Source organism: Anolis sagrei, chromosome 9, assembly GCF_037176765.1.
Source record: "Anolis sagrei isolate rAnoSag1 chromosome 9, rAnoSag1.mat, whole genome shotgun sequence".
Lineage (NCBI taxonomy): Eukaryota > Metazoa > Chordata > Lepidosauria > Squamata > Dactyloidae > Anolis > Anolis sagrei.
Window position 1 is genome coordinate 4,611,269 of NC_090029.1, and position 6,000 is coordinate 4,617,268.

A 6,000-nucleotide genomic window follows, 5' to 3' on the forward strand; every position below is an offset into this window, starting at 1 on the left:
GTGGTAAAACTTACTGCCACCTTATCTATGAGGGAAGCCAGGCAACGATCAATGTCAGCTTAGGAGCTATTTTATAAAGGGACTATTAATTACAGAAGGCTTTATTCATTTGATAGCGTAGCGTTACTGTCCTTGGCTTGACTTTACTTATTATGCAGACTGTTCAACTTAGGAGAAACTGTATCAGGCAAGGTTTGAGGAAAACAGTAACAAGTTTATTTTAACAGGAGTATAACATGTTTAACTGTTTCTTCACAAGAGGCACAAATCTTGATTGGTTACATTAGTAATGTTTCATGAGTAATCTCAGGCACAGACTTCAAAAGGTTTCTATAAGCAGGTGTAACCCTTCTGGACAACTGTCCTAATATAACAAATAAGCTAAAAGGCTTATTTAACAGAATTCCCTATAGCACACTGGCTACAGACACATTCCCTGAATCTCCACCCAGAGACTCAGTCTTCCCAGTAGCTCACCGGCTTACTAACTGATTTTCAAAAACAGCTGCCCCATGAAGAGACAGTTGGCTCTGCCCCTGTTGCTATGGCAACTCAGCTAACGCCAAGCCACCATCTCCAACAAAACATAATCCTACATACTTACCATCCCTAAACTACTGTTTAAATTACACATAACCAAAGGAATAAAATTTACACATCGTCACACTCCTCTCTTGTAGTTTGAAGCCATTGTTCCATCGCGTCCTAGTCTCCAAGGAAGCAGAAAACAAGCTTTCTCCCACTGAGGCAAACGTTCCCATTTACAGCCCTTTGGGAAAACGTATCCCACAACACTATAAATTAACATAAAGTAAACCACGGGGGCACACTAGATATAATTTAACCAGTCATTAAGCTATAATGTAATACAATCAGTATGAGAAGGACTCATTGTCCACCTCAGTGGGAGAAAGGCCTCAGTCTGAGAGAGCCCTCAGTGTGGAAGGCCTCCATGGGAGAAAGGCCTCAGTGTAAGGTAGGCCTAGGTGTACGTAGGTCTGGTGTGTGCAAAGCTACTGTAAGAGAAACCCCAGGTCAAAGGCCATCAAGTGTGAAGCTTCATTGTGAAGGCTGCTGTGTGTAAAAAGTTACTGTGTGAACTTCATCATGAGAGGAGTCTCTGTGAGAGTGAAGCTGTTTATCTGCATGAGAAAGAAGCCCACCGTGGAAGCAAAGAAGGAAGTGTAAAGAACTTCGTTCGTATTATGGACACCTTGTTTTTGTAAATAGAGCAACTATATTATTTTGCTATAAAGAAATGCCTCCTATGAAAGAGAGAACATTAGTCTATGTGTTTTTGTTCTTTCTATCACTTTGGGTTACTGGCGCTGGGTCACGCTGCTGCTGCTAAGTTACGCTACTGTGTATTTATGAGGAGGGTCTTTTGTTAATAAGCCTACTCTCCCAATAGAATCTGTGGATTCAGAATCCACATATATGATTCAAACACACACACACGTGTGAGAGAATCATATCTATCTATCTATATCTATGGCTGGATGGCTCTTTGTCAGGAGGGCTTTGATTATGTTTTTTTGCCCTGGTGAAGGGTGTAGGACTGGATGGCCTTGATGACCTGGAAGTCGGGACCCCTAGGGGGGAGGTCACGAGGGGGTGTCAGAAGGGTCACCAAAGACCATCAGAAAACACAGTACTTTCTGTTGGTCATGGGGGTTCTGTGTGGGAAGTTTGGCCCAATTCTATCATTGGTGGGGTTCTGAAAGCTCTTGGATTGTAGGTGAACTATAAATTCCAGGAACGACAACTCCCAAATGTCAAGGTCTGTTTCCCCCAACAGACATATGGCATATGGAGTATCCGTGACAACTTTGGTCCAGATCCTTCATTATTTGAGTCTTCAGTTCTCTCTGCATGTACGTGAACTACAACTTCCAAACTCAAGGTCAATGCCCACCAAACCCTTCGAGTATATTCTGTTAGTGGTGGAAGTTCTGTGTGCCAAGTTTTGCTCCATTCTATCGTTGGTGGAGTTCAGGGTGGTCTTCGATTGTAAGTGAACTATAAATTCCAAGAACGACAACTCCCAAATGTCAAGGTCTGTTTCCCCCAACAGACATATGGCATATGGAGTATCCGTGACAACTTTGGTCCAGATCCTTCATTATTTGAGTCTTCAGTTCTCTCTGCATGTACGTGAACTACAACTTCCAAACTCAAGGTCAATGCCCACCAAACCCTTCCAGTATATTCTGTTAGTGGTGGAAGTTCTGTGTGCCAAGTTTTGCTCCATTCTATCGCTGGTGGAGTTCAGGGTGGTCTTCGATTGTAGGTGAACTATAAATTCCAAGAACGACAACTCCCAAATGTCAAGGTCTATTTCCCCCAAAACCCACCTGTGTTCACATTTGGTCATATAGAGTATCCGTGCCAAGTTTGGTCTAGATCCTTCATTGTTTGAGTCTTCAGTTCTCTCTGGATGTACGTGAACTACAATGCCCAAACCCAAGGTCAATGCTCACCAAACCCTTCCAGTATATTCTGTTGGTCATGGGAATTCTGTGTGCCAAGTTTCGCTCAATTCTATTGTCAGTGGAGTTCAGAATGCTCTTTGATTGTAGGTGATATGGCGGGCCAACTTTCTTTTGTTACAGTTAGGGTTGGGCTCAAGCTATTACTCAGCCTTTCTAATGCCATGACCCCTTAATCCAGTTACTCATGTTGTGATGACCCCCAAACATAACATTATTTTGTTGTTACTTCGCAACTGTTATTTTGCTATTGTTATGAATGGTAATGTAACTATCTGATAAGCAGGATGTGTTTTCAGTCAATGGACCAAATTTGGCACAAATTTATTTATTCATTCATTCATTCATTTATTTATTTATTTACAACATTTATATGCCACCCTTCTCACACCGAAGGGGACTCAGAAGGGCTTACATACATACTTACTTACTTAGGCGATCCCTCGTAGTCCGAGGATGATGGTCCTCCAAGTTCGGTGTCCTGGCGGTGGGTTCGTAGGTGGTTGTGGAGCCCTATTCTTAATCTGCATCTTCTCCCGCAGTGAGGGCATTGGTTTCCAGGTGGAAGGCGGTCTCGGTCGGGGTTGGCTTGACGTGGCTTCCTATTGGCACGTTTCTCTCTTTCACCCTCCATTTGTGCCTCTTAAAATTCCGCAGCACTGCTGGTCACAGCTGACCTCCAGCTGGACTGCTCAATGGCCAGGGTTTCCCAGTTCTCAGTGTCTATGCCAGAGTTTTTAATGTTGGCTTTGAACCCATCTTTCAATCTCTTTTCCTGTCCACCAACATTCCGTTTTCCATTCTTGAGTTCGGAGTAGAGCAGCTGCTTTGGGAGACGGTGGTTGGCCATCCAGACAATGTGGCTGGTCCAGTGGAGTTGATGGCGGAGGACCATCGCTTCAGATAAAACAATCAAATTAATACAATAGCAGCAATAAAATCATCTTGTGGTCAACGTTCGCCAATTCATAAATCCATAATCAATCCAGCATTGTCATTGTCCTTTCCTACTCTGGTCGTCATTGTCTTTGTTCATCTGCCAGCTTACCCAAAGGCCTGGTCCCATATCCAGGTTTTTATCTTCCTTCTGAAAGAGAGGAGGGATGTTGATGACCTAATTTCCCCGGGGAGTGTATTCCACAGGCAAGGGGCCACCACCGAGAAGGCCCTGTCCCTTGTCCCCACCAGTCTCACTTGTGATAAAGGTGGGGCCGAGAGCAGAGCCTCCCCAGAAGATCTTAAACTCCGAGGTGGGACGTAGAAGGAGATACGTTCAGACAGGTACGCTGGGCCGGAGCCGTAAAGGGTTTTGTAGGTCAAAATCAGCACTTTGAATTGTGCTCGGAACTGGATCGGCAGCCGGTGGAGCTGACAACAGAGGGGTGCTATGCTCCCTGTATGATGCTCCGGTGAGTAATCTGGCCACCGCCCATTTGACTAACTGAAGTTTCCGAACAGTCTTCAAAGGCAACCCCACGTAGAGTGTGTTTCTGTAATCTATCCGGGATGTAACAAGAGTGTGGACCACCGTGGCCAGATCCGACTTCCCAAGTTACGGGCGCAACTGGCGCACAAGTTTTAATTGTGCAAAAGCTCTCCCGGCCACCACTGAGACCTGGGGTTCCAGGCTCAGCAATGAGTCCAGGATCACACCCAAGCTGCGAACCTGCGTCTTCAGGGGGAGTGCGGCCCCATCCAACACAGGCTGTAACCACATGCCCTGTTCGGCCTTACGACTGACCAGTAGGACCTCTGTCTTGTCTGGATTCAGTTTCAATTTGTTAGCTCTCATCCAGTCCGACACAGCAGCCAAGCACTGGTTCAAGGTTTGGACAGCCTCCTTGGTGACAGGTGAGAAGGAGTGACAGATTTGGACATCATCTGCGTAGAGATAACATCTTAGTCCGAAACTCCGGATGATCTCTCCCAACAGCTTCATGTAGATGTTAAACAACATCGGGCACAGAATTGATCCCTGTGGGAGCCCACACAACAATAGTTGTGGGGCCGAACAGGTGTCACCCAGTAACACCTTCTGGGACCCTCCCTCGAGAAAGGACCGGAGCCACTGCAAAGCAGTACCCCCAAGTCCCATATCTATGAGGCGTCCCAGGAGGATACCGTGGTCCACGGTATCGAAGGCAGCTGAGAGGTCCAGCAGAACTAACGGGGACACCCTCCCCCTGTCCAGCTCCCGGTAAAGATCATCTACTAAGGTGACCAAGGCTGTCTCAGTTCCATGTCCCGGCCTAAAACCAGACTGTGCCAGATCTAGATAATTGGCGTTGTAGTTCAATTACACCCAGAGAGCACTGTGGACTCAAACAATAATGGATCTGGACCAAACCTGACATGAATACTCAATCACAAATGGAGTTGTGTTGCCACCACACGTTCCACGACTTTACCCAAATAGGGGAGATTGGAAACTGGCCGATAGTTGTCGAATTGAGTGGGGTCCAGTGTTCGCTTTTTCAACAGCGGTTTTATAACAGCTTGTTTTTAAGCTCGCTGGAAACTTTCCTTCCTGTAAGGAGGCATTAACCACCACCTTTACCCACTCCGCCAAGCCCCCCCCTCCCCCACCCCCGGCTTCTTTTATCAGCCAGGATGGGCAGGGGTCTAGGATGGGTTTGCTGGGCACTGACCTTGAGTTTTGGAGTTGTAGTTCACCTATATCCAGAGAGCACCTTGGACTCAAACAATAATGGCTCTGGACCAAACTTGCCATGAATTTGCAGTATGCTCAAATGTGAACACTGGTGGAGTTTGGGGAAGATAGATCTTGACATTTGGGAGTTGTAGTTGCTGGGATTTATAGTTCACCTACAATAAAAGAGCATTCTTTACCCCTCCAATGATAGAATTTGGGCAAATTTCCCACACTGAACCCCCATAACTTGAAGGGGCTCACTGGCGTGGGCCTCCCTCCAGCCTTGCACGCTCTCCCTCACTTGCACATGTGCACTATACTGACATGCGCCAAGCATGCCTCCTCTCCCATCTCTTCTTGGAGTCTCAGAAACAGCCCTCCCCTTGGTTGAGAGGACAGTCAATCAGAGCAGAGGAGGGCTTTTGGGGGGAGGATTTGCAGTCTGTTTCCAAAAAGGAAGAGAAGGACAGGCAGAGAGATTTTCAGCCTTCTTTGCCAAAGGAGTTCCTAAAACCATCAGAAATATGTGTTTTCCGATGGTCTTTGGTGACCGCTCTGAAATCCTCTCGCGACCCCCAGGTTGAGAAACACTGCTCTATAGTGTTTTGCTTAGTGACCAGTTGTATATTCTTTTCTTCTGCTCTTCCCTGTGCATTCAATTCTTCAAGTTTAAATAGTTAATAAATGAACAATTTGGTGTAGTGTGGCTCCGCTGAGTTGGCTCCAAGCTTGGCCTTTGTGTGAGTTTACTTTTTGACGGCGTACGGCGATATGGTTCTTTCCCGTTTCCTCCTTTGATAACCTGCCACAGGAATTCCAGTTAGCGGAGAGCTCTTCCCCGGCCTTTCTGCACTTTGC